This window comes from Hyaena hyaena, unplaced genomic scaffold (genome assembly GCF_003009895.1).
Source record: "Hyaena hyaena isolate Hyena2069 unplaced genomic scaffold, ASM300989v1 scaffold_649, whole genome shotgun sequence".
Lineage (NCBI taxonomy): Eukaryota > Metazoa > Chordata > Mammalia > Carnivora > Hyaenidae > Hyaena > Hyaena hyaena.
Genome location: NW_024081280.1, coordinates 1076783 through 1096158, shown reverse-complemented (window position 1 = coordinate 1096158; position 19376 = coordinate 1076783).

Sequence of the window (19376 nt, the reverse complement as noted above, 5' to 3'; positions counted from 1 at the left end):
AATCAAGACTGCACAGAGCTCTATACTTTTGTATTTGCTAAGATCGCCTATTCTCAAACCTTCTGTTGGATGCAAAATGGAGAATCTTGATATCATATGACATATCATAGGGCTATCATGATATAGTGGTGTCTATAATGTTTTATCATTTCATAGTTGACTTTTTCTGAAGAGATCTTTTCCTTCCCTAGTACATATTGGGTTAAAGTTCGCCTTAGAGAGGGTATGCTAGGCTTTAATAACAATCACACCAACCTAAAACAAGTTTTTTTCCTCAATCATTTAACTGCCTGAGTCAGGTGATTCTTACAGGCAGCTGACTTTCCTCTATGTGGTATATCATTTACTGAGGTTTCTTGTTTATAAAACTCTAAACCAATGCTTAGAGTTTTATAATCATAAGGTTCTGGCAGTTGACAGATAAAGAGAATGTACAGATAGTAAACAAATATCTTAAAAGCCCTATAAAAACTCTTATCACTTCCACTAATATCTTTTAGTTAGAACTTGGTACATACAGTAATATCTAGCTATGAGACTGGGAGCTGTCGTCTATGTCCATGCTCAGGAAGAAAAAGAAATATGGAGGGACAGTAGTCTCTGCCACAATGAAGATAAATAATAGAGACGGTGCTAAGTGAGGTTTGGAAACATGAGTGGTTATTTCTTATAAACAAACAATCCTAAACAATATATATTTAAATGTACACTGAATTCTGGAATAATTATGAATTCAGAGCCAGCAGTGGCTGAAGGGAAAACCCATAAGAAATATTTTGTATTATTTGATTCATACTCAATACTATGTTTTATAAGTAAAAATTGAATAATCTGATTATAAAAGTAATATGTATTTATTTCAGAAACATTGATATTACACAAAGCAAAAATATTTTTAAAAATTAGCCTTTATTTCATTATATGACACAGCCATTGCTAATATTCTTATCTATCACCTTCCCTTCCCATTTTTATGCACATCATGTATACTATTGATGCTTTACAATATTAGAATTGACACCGTACGAAGATATTAGGGTGAACTATAAGAAAATGTTAATATATTCAGCATTTTTTCTTTTAGACATAGTAATTTTATATGGTTTAAAGCAATAAAGAGTAAAAATAAGGAATAAAATATGTTTTACCTGCCAGAAAATTACCTACTCATATTTGACTCTATAATGTTTTATTTAAAATGTAGGGTAGAAATCATTAAATTAGCCTTTGATAATTCATATTCTTTTATAAATAAGGTCTCTGAGATCATCCTATATGTGAAGTATTCAATAATATTACTTGAAAGAATTAGTGAATATATTTTTATAAGTCTCAAATTAGTTAAAGTTCTTGGAAAAATATATTTATTGTTAAGGTGCTTAGAATACAATAAATGGATGGGAAGACCATACAGAAATAAGCAAGTTTTTTTTTTAATAGCAAAACTATTTAAAATTTAAAAAATAGCATTTTTACTGGAAAGTGGCATATGAGGCTTCAAAATATTGCTCTTTTATAGGTAATGATATTTAGATGTAATGAACATGTTGAATTGTCAAGTGTATGATAGATGAGCTAATGTCTTTATTATTAAATTGTAGCTTAACCCAAAAGCTAATGATCTTCAAACTTGACAAAAGGTAGCTATTTCATTAAGTACCTAATGTTCTTCTAATTTTATAATACTGTAGAATTATGAGATGTGTTTTACACTATTATGAACCAAAACACACAGTAAATTATTACCTTAAAAAACCTTAATATGGTAATTCATTTTGAAATACAGAATTGGAAGACCCAGTTCACTGAATTAATTCTATTTTATTTGACAAGAGTAATGATGCTTTAACGAGAAATAGACTTTATTGAAATATTATTAAGCCTGGTTCTCTTTCTTAAGTTTCTGCTTATTTAGCTTATCTGAGTGAAAATATTTTACATCTTAGTCAGTGGTTTCTGCAAAGTGCTGTATTCTATTTTTACCTCCTGTCTTGAAAAATTATACTTTTAAAATCATTCAAATAACAGCAATAAAAAATAATATACTCATCTGTCAAAATATTCAGTTTTATGTTTTTATAATAAACATTTTAATATACATATATGTAGGTTATAAAGAAAAATACATTAGATTATACATTTAATAACTTAGTAAACAAGGAAAACGTTGTCTATTTGATAACTATGCAAATCATTTTGAGATATATTTTTAGACATTTTAGGTACCTAATGAGGTCTAGTCTGTCATTTAACACTTAAAAATATTACACATTATAGAGTTTCAGTGACCTGACTGAGTTCTATTTCTTTGTTAGTAATGCTTCCTGTCCTTTCTTGCTTTCCCATTTCTGGAATTTTATTGACTTAGGTTTCTTTGTATCTTCAGCTTTCTTATGGGCATAGTTTTAAAAATGATTATTTTGTGGGGTGCCTGGGTGGCTCAGTCAGTTAAGTGTCCGACTTCGGCTCAGGTCATGATCACACGGTTATCGGGTTCGAGCCCTGCGTCAGGCTCTATACTGACAGCTAGCTCAGAACCTGGAGACTGTCTTCAGATTCTATATCTCCTTCTCTCTCTGACCCTCCCCTGCTCACACTGTCTCTAGTTCTCTCTCAAAAATAAATACATACACACATACATACATAAAAAATGGCAAAACTTAAAAAAAATGATATTTTCTGGCTTAACTGGTTTGCTCTTGTTGTTAGTTTGGGAATGACAGTCCCTTGTGTCTTTCTACAATCTACCTGAAAATGGAAGCCTTATTCAGACTACATTTTTGAACAACAGGGTTAATTTAACTATGACTTTCTTGTCATAGTTAGAATCAAATGTGCTGGTTTAATTTTTTAATAGACAGTGAGAAAGTATAAACACTACAATAAGGCATAAATTTTAAATGTTATTTCTTTAAATTCTGGAATTTCGTGTTGTTACTGAGATGTTTGAAGCAAACCTTATTCTTTGTAGGAATTTTTAATTTTTTAACACTTATTTATATATTTTGAGAGAGAGAGCATGAGTAAGCAGGGAGGGGCAGAGAGAGAGAGAATCCCAAGAAGGCCCTGTGCTGTAATTGCAGAGCCAATGTGTGGCTCGAAGTCACAAATCATGAGATCATGTCCTAAGCTGAAATTAAGAGCCAGACATTTAACTAACTGAGCCACACAGGTGCCCCTTTGTGTAGACATTTTTAAAATTCTCTCTACACAAATATTTCTTTACCACTGAAGTTTCACAATTAAATTACAATTTTTTATTAACCATTTTGTATGAATTTCTACTTACAATGGTGCTTTACAATCTGCAGGATTTATTATTCTGTTATTACTTAATTAAATGGGTTTCTCCTTTTAATATAACCTTTTGATACCTTCTCAATACCACATATTGCTTTTTAACTCTATATGAACATCATTTTTATCTATGTTAATCTTTGTCTTCCATATCATCTTGCATAAGTATTTTATTGTCTTTTTACTTTTATTTCACTGTATCTTAAGCTATTTTGTCTACAATTTAGCTTTCAGTCCTCCATTTGATTTCTTGCTATTCCAGAAGGATTTTTTACTTGTGTAATGGTAATTTTTGTCTGGTATCTATTACTTGAGTGCTCATAATTTTGATTTGACATTTTATCTTCGATGTTATGGTAGATGAAATTATTGGCTCCAATTCTCTACCCCTGTCTGTCTCCAAGCCCTTTTTCTTATATAACTTTGCTATAGGTCTCACAGTCATACAATGTACTCTGAAATGCTTGATATTTTTTGGCTATGTGATTTGGTTTTTCAAGTGGGATATTAGTAGATATGATGCCAATAAAGGTCACATTAGGACCTTCTCTCTTGTGTTTTTGCCACTGTTATGAAAAAGCATGTCTGGTTAGTCTGCTAGTTCAAGGAGTAAAAGAGACACTGGAAGTCAACCAGAACTCAGCCTGTAGCCTAGAGTTGTGCATCGTCTGCCAATTTATATCACCCAAACCACTGCAGGTGACCTGGAGACACATGGGTAATACATGTTTACTATTTTCTGGCCACTGAGTGTGTGTGTGTGTGTATGTGTGTGTGTCTGTGTGTGTCTGTGTAAGATTGTTAGTAAACAATGATGCACACTGATTATACACACATACTCAATGAATTCATGGTCTCATTTTCAGGGAAGCATGGAGCATCCAGGTGTATACTTTTTATTTCTTGTGATTAATTCCACAACTGATTCTCATTATTGTACTTGATATGTTTTTCTCTTTTTTCCCCTTATTTTTCTTTTGTTATGCAGAGCTTATCTTTTAATGTTGCTGTATTTCCTTCTTTTTCCTTTTTCTTCCCCCATTTTGCTCAACCAGGGAATTATGTGGAGTAATATTTAATTTTGGGTGACTGACTTTGAGAGCACTTTATCTTTTCTATAGAACTGTAGCTTAAAGGTTAAAGAGTATATGTTGTGTTTATTTTTAGGCAGTCTAAGAGCATAGTTAGGATAGAAATTTCAGCTAAAAAAGATCAATTTTGTTGGTGGGCTTGGGATGTGTTCTTCAAGCTCTGATTTTACTAAATAGACTGTCTAGGGGTTATTCAACCTATTAAGAAGTATTTTTTGTTATTATAGGGAAGCTCATTAGACTTTGGATTCTGGGAATGTGTCATCTTCAGCTATTGCTCCTTGGATTTTAAATACCTTTTGTACAACAGCAGTCATTCTCACTCAAACTCAAAAGAAAGCCATCAAGTTAGTATCTGTAGCTTTGGGTCCCTGACTTTTTGTTTGGCTTCAGAGGAGAGGGACGTTTGGGAAGGGGGATTCCAATGTCTTTTTTCTTCCTAAACGTCTACAGTATTCCTTAAGATTCTCTCCCATTTTCTCTTTTATTCTTCCATTGGCTGATGTTGCTTAGGTTTTCTTTCTTGCTAGGGGTAGTTTGATTTTCTTGTCAGTTTTCCTTGCATTTTTTTATTGGTCCAAATGGCATTAGCTCAAAGGGAGGAGAAATCTACTCTTTGTGTTTTTATAATTTTCACATTGAGCTGCATTATTATCTTTTAGTCAGCTTCTCTATAAATATAAAAATACCCATATTAATTTGCAGAATTTTGCCACTTAAAGAATGTAACCTTTTGGGGGGAACCATGGAGTGTGGTGGAAACAGGATTATGAGTTGGTCCAAGCAGCAGCTCTCCTTTTTTGCTAGTTTTAGAAAATTATTATCTAGGATCGTACTCTTTGTTGTTTCCTGTTGTTGAAGATTGTTAGACTTTTATTTATTTGTTTGCATTTAGTTACCTCTGTAAAACACTGTGTTATTACTGGATTTTATTATCATACCTTGAAATTATGCGTATTACTTTGGGCTTCCAATTACTTTTGCAACTAAAATGGGCATTTCAATCATATATTTAATCTCAACTTATTTTTCTTAAAAAAGATTTATTTGTTCATTGACCAACAGTTCTAATTGTGGCTCTAGTATTAATTTGGAATCTGAGTCTTTCAACTGCTGCACTGATACAGTCATTAGCATATTTCTCAATTTTCATTAGTCTTTTGTTCCACATGATGTTTCCTCTTGTGTTTTTTTAGTTACTATGTTAATGGATATTCCTATCTTTGTAAGGATGTTTAGCTGAAATCATTTTTAACATACAGTAAGTACTTTCTGTATGTTTTCAATTTCTTTCCTGTGGTAGTAGGTCAAAATAGATGACTAATATTTGTACTAAATTTTCTATCATTCTCAACTTATGCGTCTTTTAAATTTAAAACTATATTTTATTCTTTCCCTTCACAATTATTTCTTTATTTGTGATAGTATGTATTCCATGCTAAATTCTAATTAAAACAGGTGGTGAATTTTTCAGAAGGAAGGTCTCAAATCTCCAGAACAGTGCATTAGAAAGCTTCAGAAGTATAGTTAATTGAATAATTGAACCAACCCTAGATATTGCTAAACCCCACTCTTTGTATCTGTTCAAAATTCTCACAAGTGCACAATAGATGAAAAATGTGGGCTCTGCATAAATATAAAAGGAATCCCTTGTCCCTAATGGGCATTCAATTCTCTACAGCAAAAACAGAAGTGAATTTGAACATAATCTTCCTAAATTAATCAATTTATTAATAAATGCATGCTGCTGTTTCCAAACAATAGATAAATATGAATGATATATTAGGAATCACAGTTTTGCCAAAACAAAATTCTTTGATGAAAAATACTTTAGGCTTTCCTAACCTATTACAACATTCAAACTCATTTTATACCACTGTGAAGTCTATATACCAAACTATATACATTAAAAAATAAAACTTTTAAAATGATTGTAAAAAGAAAACAATGCCCAGTGGGCATAAATGATATAATAACATTGGAGCACATAGGTAGCTTGGCACCTGACTCTTGGTTTCAGCTCAGGTCATGATCTCACTGTTGGTGAGCTCGAGCCTCATGTTGGGCTCTGTGCTGATGGCATCAAGCCTGTTTGGGATCCTCTGTCCCTCTCTTTCTCCACCCCTCCTCCATTCTGTCTCTCTCAAAAATAAATAAACCTTTTAAAATATGATATAATAACTTTAATACTGATTACTTAATATAATGCATTGCAGATACTTAATTTAGATTACTAAGGTAAAAATAAGAAATGATTCATTTTTGAGATTTGTATTCAACATCAGTATTTTTATCTTTGTATTAATGGAAAACCATGCCCCAATTCATCAATATAAGTGAAATGTCATTGGAGATGTGGGGGAAAAAAAGAAATTTTCTTTTTCAATACTTTAAGAGTGCTATGAACAGAATAAAGTTTCAAAATGTTTTAAAGGAAACATGACAAAGAGCACCAGATATTTAATGGGACTCTACTAATATTTTTATTTCTCAAAAAAATGCATACGCTAATGTAACAGTGAAGAAAATAAGAAACATATATTTTATGTGAAAGGTTGCATGTAATTGAGGAGTTGTTTTGTTCCAACCCATCTTCTTATTCTTCATTTTGGTGACTATGGCTAGAACCAGAGACACATTTTTACTTAGTTAACTGACATCCTGTTAGGTAAGTTATCAGCCATAACACCACTACTGTTATATAATAGCAAAAGATTTTTTTTTTTTAAAGAAGAGTATTTCATAGTCTTCCAGAAAGACCACTGTGGCCCTTTGTGGTCAGGGCTCTTATTTGCAAAAACACTGTTCTTGAAGGAGAGACATTAGAAGTGAGAGTACCTGACATGTAAACTGTCTGAGATTTATGAACACACATTATGGGCTCAGTGATGGTAGAGAGGAGAGTTTGTCGTATGATGTTGTCTTTATGTCATTCTTCCCATTCCCCTCTGGTATCATTCATCCTCACCAGAAGGACCTGACTCTTTTATGTCCTGGGCAAATTAAGATGCAGAGACTGCATTTTAGGACACATGGGTGGCTCAGTTAGTTGAGCATCTGACTTTTAATTTTGGCTCAGGTCATTATGTCAGGGTCATGAGATGGGGCCCCATGTGGGGCTCTGCACTGCATGGAGCAAGGTTAAGATTCTCTCTCTCCTTTTTCCTCTCCACCCCCCTCTGCTCTCTCCATCAAACAAACAAACAAACAACAGAGACTGCATTTTGAGCAGTTGATGGCTATTAAGAGCAAAGCAGAGCAGAACAGGTTAGTTAGCAGATATGGAGAAAGAACAAAGAGAGGGCATCCACATTTTTATTGTTACCCTTGGGAAGGGCAGTTTCCACTATCAATGGTCTTTGAGAGAAATGTATAGAGGTCAGAAGTTAACTGAATATACACATGTTAGAACATACAGATGCAGTAATACCTTGTTTTCTAATACTTTCTTTACTCATTTCCCCCTGAGGCTTTAGCATTTAGTGAACTGAAAACTATTCCATTAACTTTTCCCACCCCTGCCAAGCACAAACAATGAAAAAGAATTGGTATACATTTTAGAAATATTTACATTCTCAATTACTCATTTATGAAAACACCCTCTAATAGTTCCTGTTTTATCAATCCATTTTTTTTCTGCAAAATAAGAAGTCTTGCAAAACTCAAAATATTAAAGCAATCACTCCTATTTTCAGAGTTTATAAAGATCTTATCATTCTGTTTCGTCTCCATTTTTTCTCCTTCGTATTTTTCTTAACTCTTTCGTTTTTGCAGAGTCCAAGATCCTTTTAGACATTATCAAATAATTCTTATACTTAGAGGATTACCTTTATTTTTATTTCATCTGATGTTATGCAAGAAAAAAATAGGATGGGGAAAGATGATTTAAACAAAATTAAAGTAGGTATTTCAAATAAAACTCATTTTCCAACACACATTTATTGAGAAGCCTTTTTATATCAGGTGACATAGTAAGACTGGCCTTCTTGAAATAAAACAGACATACTTCTGTCTGATATCTCAATTTATATGGAAGTCTGTTGCAGACAAATATGATATAATAATGTTATTGGTATGTTAAAGCAATTTAATGATGAAAAATAAAGGGAGTCCAGGACTTGAGATAAAACTTTCAAATTATCACCAGAATGAGGATCTGATGAACATTTATTTAGTAGTTAACATATTAAGTAGATAAGTAGTTTAGATGATTATTAGAGGCTTTCAAGCAAATCTTCCCAGATGAAAATTTTGGTCAATTCATAATCTATAAGATATTGGACACATTTAAGCATATGTCTTTGGTTATGAATTCACAGTGATTATAGAACCATATATTGGAGAATTTTAAAAATATCAAATTCTTGCCACAATTTGAAATTGAATGCTGATGCCATAGCTGTATAAAATGCCTGGTAAGAGTTCGACAAATATCTATTTTCACTAAATTAAAGTATTTCTTGACTTTTCAAATTGTAATTCTGCAATTTGTTTTTATATCAAATTCTCTTCTGTACTGGACACCCCACAATGGCAAACAATAGTCTCTTATATTGGCAACATAAGGGTCCAGCATAGTGTCTGGAATTGGGTGTTATATAAATGTTTGCTGAATGGTATTTGATATGAAAAAGATAACATTGTGCATTACTGTGAAACATTGTGTACAATAAAAGTGTGCTACCACTACACTTGCTACATTCTGGAATTTCTGTGGTTAAAATTGGGGTTGGGGAACATACACTGTTTTGAGCATGAGAGCAAAAAACAAAAATGCCCTTCTGCCAATTTTTCAATAAATAATCTATGAAAAGTTATCAAAGTATAATAATAATATAGCTAAAAGACTTGTAGTTTAAAGTGAAGATCTGCATCATCACTCTGGGATATGATGAAATTGAGTCTCTCTCTCTCTCTCTTTCTTCTGGATCAGAATAAATTTTGACTTTTTAAAAATTTTTTATTAAATGAAAAGACAGGAAAAATGAGATTAGTCATTTTTACTTTTCTTTATTCCATTCAATCTCAGTCTTCTGTTTCAAATGGGAACCCATGATCTCTAAACAGTACATAATTTTGGACTTGGCTTATTTACTCAGTGATGGGGCAAAAAAGAGGCCTTTTCTGACACTTGCTATAAGGTGACCTCAGGCATTGTTAGGAGCTGGGGGTTAGAGGCTACAATCTGGGGTTGATTTTTCACATTTTACTGTTTAATTCAGGTTGGGAATTAAGGGTGCATGATGACATCTAACCCAACACCACACAAACACACACACACACACACACACACACCTTTATTTACATTTTTCATATGTTTATATGTAAGTTTTTCCTTAATTTATGATCCATAGAAAAGAAGTTAGAAAACTGTTCAAAGAGAAACTTGGAATAAACAGCTCTTTTTTTTTTTTTTTTAAATAACATAATAGTTACATAAAAATAAACTTTTAATTCCAGGCCTTTAGATACTGACCATTCCTTCTATGCACAAGAGAGAGGTAAACTTTCTTTTTGCTGGAGCTCTGAGATTTCAGCACACCTGGCCTAGTACAGCAGCAACAACCTGGTAGCTCTATTCGCTTCTCAGGAGAAAGAAGAGAACATGGAGGTACTGAGAATACCAGGTCCATACAGATTCATTTCCCAGGGATGTTGCATCACAATGAGACAATATAAAATAGAAAAGCAAATATAGATTTAACTACTTGACATCCGATACAAACATCAAACCTTCTTTCATTGTCTTATTAAAAAAATTACTTAGCTGTTAGTATCACCAGATATTATGCTAGTTTTGGGGTAAGCAATAAACAACAAGAAACGCATGGTCATGAAGAGCACCTGGGTGGCTCAGTTGGTTGAGTCTCTGATTCTCGATTTTCGCTCAGGTCATGATCCCATGATTATGGATTGAGCCCCATGTTGGGCTATGCACTGAGCATGAAGCCTACTCAAGATTATTTCTCTCCCCCAGCTAATGTGCACATGGTCTCTCTCTCTCAATAAACAAACAAATAAATAGATAAATAAACAAATAAATATTAAAGAAAGGAAAGAAAGGCATGGCCATGATATCATGGAGATATTTGTATATTTTAGTGTTGAGGACAAATCAGCAATTAAACTATGGTCCACTTAACTGCTAAAGTAGAGGGAATACAGTTTGCTAAGGTAACACATGGAAGGCAGAGGCTGTAAAAGGAAGGGATCCAGATTGTAGACAAAAGTAACCCATGAGTAATGGGGCAGACTTGAAAGAGTAATTCACTTAGAGATCTGAATAATATTTTGCATGATTCAATTTTGTAGAGTAGATAGTGATTAGACTTAAACTGGAGAGATGAAAAGGGTCGAGAAAACCTTACAAAATATTATTAGGATCTGTAGCTTTTACTTTAAGCACAGTGGGGAATCATTTCAAAGGTTTTAGGAACAGAGTGACAGGGTTACATTTGCATTTACAAAGGCCAATCCAGTGTCTGTGTGAGTGTAGCTGAGAGGGAAGGAAAGCTGGAAATAGCAGGATTAATTAGATAGCCTTTGGGTTAATCCAGGGAATTTAAGTGAGCAGGCTATGTTTTCAGAAAAAAAGTATATACATGAAGTAAATAAATGAAAAGGGGTGGGGGTTGTAATTTATTGATATGGGCTGTGATGGATAGAGCTGGTGTGAATGATAGTGATGGAAAAATTATACTCAATCATCGAAGCACCATTGAAAAGGGAAATTGCACTCATTTTTATAATCATGATTTGTGGCACTTGTAAAACAACTGCACAAGGCAAAAAGTTGCTAGATTCATGGGTTTAAACATCAGTAATGATAATATAGCCATTTGATTTGAACTCATCAGGATCTAGAAGATTACTGAGGCCACCATGATAATGAGCAACTGCATCTAAAAAGGGTAAGATGATATCAAACTTTTAAAGTAACTCCGAAGATCAATATTTAACACATATTTAGGAACTGGAGCATGTAAAATGAGGTTGAAAAAGGAACTAACAGAAGAAGATAACTAGAATTATAGAATCAGTATGACAGTGAAAAAGAAAATTTTGAAGAAGAAATGATAAAGATCATTAGATGCTAGATGAATCAGGCAGAAGTAGTACTGACAAATTTTATCAGGTATAAAAATCAAGAGGACACTGATGGCCTAAGAACAATTTGAGTTAAGTACTATAAATAAGATTTTAAAAGTTTAAGAGGTAAGTGAGAGATGAAGATGTAGGGATAGCAAATGTAGTCAATTCTTTCATGATGAGTGTGAAGAGGAGGAGATAGTGAAGGCAGTAGTTGTAAACAGTAGGCTTCTTTAAACAGTAAGTGTAAAGAAGACTTCCTATGAGGTGAAAGAGGGTTGATTATGTTTAAAGGATCATAGGGGGGATATTCCAGAGAAAGGTGAATACTATACAGAAGGGAGAGTCAGGTTCCAGGGAGTTTCTTTTCTAGTGGATGAGATACAGACCATAGGTAGAAGAAATTGCTTTGTACTAGCTCATGAACTTCTACTTTAACCAAAAGGAAGGAGAAAATAATAATTACAAGTGCAGATCCAATGGCAGATTGATGAGAAATTTGAGGAAGTTCCCATCCAATGCTTTTGTTATTCTGTAAAATTAGAAGGTGGTCTCATGTAATTTGTATCTAGATTTTAACTTAACTATTCTTTCTGAAATATAAAGTAAACAAAACTTATTTGCCATTGTAGGTTACATTTCTTTTTGTTTCTCCATTTACCTTTTATGTCTATATACTTGAGAGTGCAGCGAAGTGGAAAAAAGAGTAAGAAACATACAGGCTCTCTGAGACACCAACTACACTACTATAAGTAAAAGCTTCAAAGTTCTGGGCTTCTTCCCCTTATTTATAAGATGTCTGCTGGAGGGGATGTCCTACATATGGTTTTATAATCCACAATATGTTTTTGGCCTAATTTCATTTTTTACTTAAAAATTTTAAGTTTATTTATTTGAGAGAGAGAAAACAAGTAGGGGAGGGGCAGAAAGAGAGGGAAAGAGAGATATAAGACGTTATTTCAAAAAACACTACACACACACACACACACACACACAAATATCAAACACAACAGCAAGGATCATAGCATTTCTCTTACCGTATTTATTGTGAGACAATAAAAAAATAAAACAGAGAAGAACTCAAGCTCCCCTAGTGAACCCAAAGCATCTGAGACACAATTCATAGAAATCTATTTCTTTTGTTGCACTTTAAACAATGTTTACAGGTACGAAGACATATGTTCCTACAATTGAGAGGAGAAAAAAGGAATCTCAAAAGTATAAGATAAAAAGTTACATACTATAGCATAAAATTATTTTACTCAATCCTAAAATTTGTATGGAACTACAAAAGACCTTGAATAGTCAAAGCAATCCTAAAGAAGAAGAAGAAAACAACAACAACAACAAAAACAAGCCAAAAATCTATAGGAATCATGATTACAGATTTCAAGCTATCTTATGGAGCTGTAGTCATCAAGACAGTATGGTACTGGCATAAAAAAAACAGACACATAATCAATGGAACAGAATAGAAAACCCACAACTATATGATCAACTCATCTTCGACAAAGGAACGATGAATAAGCAATGAAAAAAGGACAACAAATCATGTTAGGAAAATTGGATGGTGATATGCAGAGAATGAAATTGGACTGCTTTTTTACACCATACATGAAAATAAATTCAAACGAATGGAAGATCTGCATGTGAGACAGGAAACTATCAAAATCCTAAAGGAGAACACAGGCATCTTTGACCTCAGCCACAGCAACTTCTTACTAGAGATGTTGTGGGAGGCAAGGGAAACAAAAGCAAACATGAACTATTAGGACTTCATCACGATTAAAAGCTTCTGTACAGAGAAGGAAACAATCAATAAAATTAAAAAGAAGCCTAGAGAAAGGGAGAAGATATTTGCAAATGACATATCAGAAAGTGTTAGTATCCCAAATCTATAAGAACTTACCACACTCAACACCCAAAAAACAAACAACCCAATTAAGAAATGAGTGGAAGAAATGAATAGATATGTTTCCAAAGAAGACATCCAGAGGGCTAACAAACACATGAAAAGATGTTCAACATCAATCATCATCGAGGAAATACAAATCAAAACCATAATGAGATACCACCGCACACCTGTCAGAATGGCTAAAATTATTAACACAATAAACAACAGGTGTTGGCGAGGATGTGGATAAAGAGGGAACCCTTTTCCACTGTTAGTGGGAATGTCAACTGGTGCAGCTACTCTGTAGAACAGTTTGGAGGTTCCTCAAGAAACTAAAAATAGAACTACCCTATCATCTAGCAGTTGCACTACTAGGTATTTACACAGAGGATATGAAAATACAGATTTGAAGGAGTAGATGCAACCCAATGTTTATAGCAGCATAATGAACAACAGCAAAACTGTGGGAGTGCCTGTAGGGCTCAGTTGGTTAAGCATCTGACTTGATTTTGGCTCAGGTCATGATCTTATGGTTCATGAATTTGAGCCCTGCATTGAGCTCCGTGCTGATGGTTCAGAGCCTGTTTGGAATTCTCTCTCTTTCTGTCTCTCTAATCCTCCCTCAATCACTTTCTCTCTCTCTCTCTCTCTTGCTTTCGCTCTCACTCTCTCTCCCAATCCCTCTCTTTCTCTCAAATAAACCTTTAAAAAAAAACAAACAATAGCCAAAGTATTGAAAGAGCCCAGATGTCCACCGACTGATGAATGGATAAAGAAGATGTGGTATACATATACAATGGAAAAATCACTCCACCACCAAAAAGAATGAAATCTTGCATTTACAATGACATAGATGGAGGTAGCATGTATTACGTAAAGTGAAGTTAAGTCAATCAGAGAAAGACAAATGCCATATGATTTCACTTATATGTGGAATTTAGAAACAAAAAACAGATGAACTATTGGAAGGGAGGTGGAAAGAGAAGAGAGGGAAACAAAACACAAGAGACTCTTAATGATAAAAAAACAAACTATAGGTTGACTGTGGAGGTGGGTGGGGGATGGGCTAGATGGCTAGATGGATGATGAGTACTAAGGAGGGCACTCATTGTGATGAGCACTTGGTGTTGTAGGTAAGCGGTGCATCACTGAATTCTAATCCTGAAACCGATATTGCATGGTATGTTAACTAAAATTTAACTAAAATTTAAATTGAAAAAAATTTAAAATATTTAATTCAATTAATATCTTAAAAGTGAGAGAGTCTGTACCATAGACATTCAGAAAAAATAATAGAAAATAGGATGGAAAAAGGTACCTTTTCTTCTTATTATCCCTTTTATGTCAAAGGGTCAGAAAGCTTGGACATTATTGTTTTAAAATATATTTTCTAGTTATGTGCTATTAGGAAATACCATAGACTGTCATAAAGTTCTAGGTTAGTAGATTAGTAAGTATCCTATAATAATTGGATGACAAGTTCTCTTAATAGTGGGATTGTCACTTGATATTTTTATCCAGATAATACTGAAGACCATCTCCCTCTAGATATATTTATTTAAGATAATATGTTTTAAGATAAAAAAAAATATCAAACAAGTAAATAAGCATAGAGAAGAAAGATTAAACTTTAGGAGCTTTATTAATTGGTATCTGTTTTACATAATTTGGGCTGGTCTAATACATTTCAGTATTACTAGACAAGCACATTTCCTCCAATGTGCTTTAACTATTGTCATAAATGCATGGTTTTGGTTAATTTGGAAATGACTATTACAAGGTAAATATAAATCTGAGTAGAATTAGGAAGAAAGAACAGATTATCTTGAAAGAAGATGAAGAAAAATACCAAGAAGTTCCCATACCTGTCCTGACTTCTGCCTGCTCACACCTGCGCAGGCACTTATCAGCACATCCACTGTCTGAGCAGAAGTCAGCCTCATCCCTCCTAAAGCAACCCTCCCCCTGCTGCCCCATATGATTTCCAAGGAATTGCTCTGTTTCAATTGGTTTGGGGGAAAAGGAACGACATTTTCCTAACTGACTAAAAATGGAGACACAAGAAAGATTCAGTCCTTCAACTCTCCACATCTTGACAATTTATAATCCCAAGGATTTCTTCTGACTCTTCTGCTGGAATAGACTAAGGGTCTGGGTTGGGCAGGTAGGGAGAGGGTACTGTGGAAGCAGTGGTTTGGGCCTGCACAACCCTTTCAAACACTTCCTCAACATTCATTAAAAAGGCTAATTCTTCACAGCTTCTCTTCTTTGTTATAGAATCTACATAGAAATAACTAGATGACATCAAGAGTCCTTGATACATTTAGTTTTATATAAAAACACATATGCACAGAAATCAAATTTTACTAATTCCATATTAAAGGTATGAAACATATATATTCAAACTCCTATTATATTCAATTACAGACTCTTGGAAGAACATGCAGTGTATCATTAATATTTTAGAAAGTACTTCATTTTATCAATGAGGGTATTTAGAAATCATTTTATGGTTTAGCATATTTACAATTCTGTTACCAAAAATAGCCGTCAATTACACTTAGCAGGTTTTTAAGTTCTGCAACCAACTTTTTCTTCTTTTCTGTCTCCATTCTCTGCCTATCTAACATATGCACCTACTCATGTTCTTCATTAAATTTAAAACATAATTTTAGGGGCATCTGGGTGACTGGGTGTGTTAGGCTTCTAACTCTTGATCTCAGCTCAGGTCTTGACCTCACGGTTTATGAGTTTGAGCCCTGCGTCAGGCTATGCACTGACAGTATGGAGCCTACTTGGGATTCTGTCTCTCCTTCTTGCTTTGCCCCTCCTCTGCTTTCTCTTTCTCTCAGTTTTTCTCAAAATAAATAAACTTAAAAATAAATTTAAAATACAACTGTGTATTTATTGATGTGTTTTCTTCTCCATTAGTAAAAAGCACTGCAAATATTGGGAACATTTTTTAAACTATAAATAAAGATCAACGTTTGTTATTCTAAACCAATATTTTAAAATATTTAATAGAAAGTTATTTACCTGTTTTAAGTGATGTTCATAATATTAGACACATTTTAAAATGGATGATTATGTTAAACAAATAACGTTTTTAGCAGAAAAAGTGTTGAAGAATAAATGCAGGAACAATGGTGGTTCATATTACTAAACTACTCACGTAAAAAAACTGGAACTAATTCACAATATGCATCTAAACACATAAACGTGTACTTGCAATTTCTAAAATGTTTTATATTTAATCCTGCCATTAAAACAAAGTGCCAATAGATATGTTCCCGATGCTATTCTTGATTTTTTGAATTTGTTTATCTTGAGAATCAGGGCTCTCTCAGCAGCTGGTAATGTAGTCCTTTTGAGAAATGCTCTAGATAGGTTGCCTTGGGAAGCACTTAGTTTTATTGAATAATATGTCAGTGCCAGATATCTCTTATAAAAAACTTGGTTTCTCTGGGAAATGTGTTCATTTGAGTGGCTTTTAGATAAACCATCTTGGAGAATGGTCAGGAGGCATTTCAGCCCTTTCTCATTGCTTTTGTTAAAAGTAAGATGGGTACTGTCACAAATTCACTGGGAGCCCTAGATAAATCAGACATTAGCAAAGGTTTCTGAAAATCTACCCAGTCTTAGGAAAAGGACTGGAAACCTACAAAATATTCAGAACATATAATAACTAATACTATACATGAAGTAACTAGAATATGTAGGTTTTGAATACAAATAAAGTGCTTAAAGAATGCAGAAAACATATTTCCCAAACATCTACCCTCAATTACATCCTCCCCAACAGAATGAGAAACAGATACCCAACTATATCTGCCTGGGAACACAGTGAGAGGACACGAAATGTTATACATAATTAATAGAACATCAGAAATTTACCTTAAATGAAATATAGAAAACATGCACTTAATGAAATAAGACTTTTATCAGAATAAAAAGATTAAAACAATTAATAATAAAGTTAATAAATTATTCATAATGCATAAAATATTGAGAATATGACTGGTATATCAATATATGACTTTTGAAATCAAAGGTAATAACTGCAAGAGAAGGGGAAAATTGTAACAGAAAAATTAATTTAGGAAAATTAATCTATAGATAGTAGAGGATTTAATTAATAGTTACATAATTAATAGGCAATCAATCAAGGAGTTGGGTAGAAAAACGGATTATAAATAGAAAACATTATTTTTGCATAGAAATAACCCAGGTGTTGGGTTGGCTCCGTCAGTTGAGCATCAGACTCTTGATTTTGGCTCAGGTCCTGAAATCATGTTCATGGGATTGAGCCCTGTGTTGTGCTCTGCACTAAGCGTGGATCCTGCTTGGAATTCTCGCTCTCTCTCTCTCTCTCTCTGTCTGTCTTCCTCTCTCTCTCTCTCTCTCCCTCCCTCTCTCTGAAAATAAATAAACATTAAAAAAAGTAAATGTAGATGTCAAAATAAAAAATTAATCTTGCTAGACAGAATACATTATTCATGATACCAAGAGACTAAAATATATTTTTTGTGCTTATAATTTTTTGAAATATCTGAGGAAAAAATCGCTTTTAAAAGGGAATCTCTCAGGGAATTAAAGTAGCCATTTCTTGTTTTGCTATTTAATTTTCATTAATAAAAATACCAATTCAGGAAACATGTAATGAGGTATAGAAGACAAAATGCCCCCAGACAATTAAGGAGATGATTTTACTCAGGCTATTGAAATAAGGAGATGGGGCGCCTGGGTGGCTTAGTCGGTTAAGCGTCCGACTTTCACTTAGGTCATGATCTCGCAGTTTGTGGGTTCGAGCCCCACGTCGGGCTCTGTGCTGACTGCCAGCTCAGAGCCTGGAGCCTGTTTCAGAGTCTGTGTCTCCTTCTCTCTCTGACCCTCCCCTGATCACAGTCTCTCTCTCTCTTTCTCCTAGAAATAAATAAAAATATTTTAAAAAAATGAAATAAGGAGAATGCTCACTAAGAATATCTCAAGGAAAACAAAGAGGGCTTGAAGTTTCATAAAGACAGGTAACTAAGGGATCCATAGATGATAGTTAATTTATATGTCAACTCAGCTAGACTATACCCAATTGTTTGGTCTAACACCAGTCTAGAGGTCATTAACTTTTTTAGATATGGTTAACACTTAAATAAGTAGACTTTAAGTAAAACAGATACCCTTCAATGTGGGTGGGCCTTATCCAATTTATAAAGATGTTAAGAAAAAAAGATTGAAATACTCTATGGGAGAAGGAATCCTGTCTCTAGATTCCTTTACAACGGGCGCTACAGTGTCAACAGTTCCCTGCACGTTCAGTCTCTGGCCTGTTCTAGTGGCAAGTTTCACACTTGGTGGACCCCACAAGTACGTGAGCTGATTCCACAAAATAAACACCTCTTTATATATGTGTATGCATGCGCATTATGCGTCTGTGTATTCTATACACACATACAATATATATACACATACGTGTGTGTGTAATTTTTTCACACATATATCTTCTTGATTCCCACACCTCCCCACCCAACTGGAGAGCCCTCAGTGGTCTTGATCTCCAAACCACCTTCCAAAAGGAAATCACTATTCCTTCTACCTGAAAAATAACACATGTTTATAGCAAATTACTTTTATAACCCCATTTTCTATGTATACAACTTTAAAAGTCAGTGTTCTTTTATTTTGTCCTGTCATTATTATTTTTTTCATTCCAAGCTAGCACAGTTTCTTCTTGAACTGAATAAACTTAATAAATCCTTGTTTGTCTCCTGTGCAATTTATGGGGATCCAAGATGCTCTCCCACAGATATCTCCTAGGGAATGCCATCTCTATCTTTGGTTTCTTCTGAGATGGTTAATTAAATCCATGAGTCACAAACATAGTCTCAGTTCCTCTGCCCATATATTAATCAGAGTGTTTGTTTTTCTGGCTATTGAATTGTAGGAGTTCTTTGTATATTTTGAATATTTACCTCTTATTTAGAAAAAAGTTTTGCAAATATCTTTTTTTT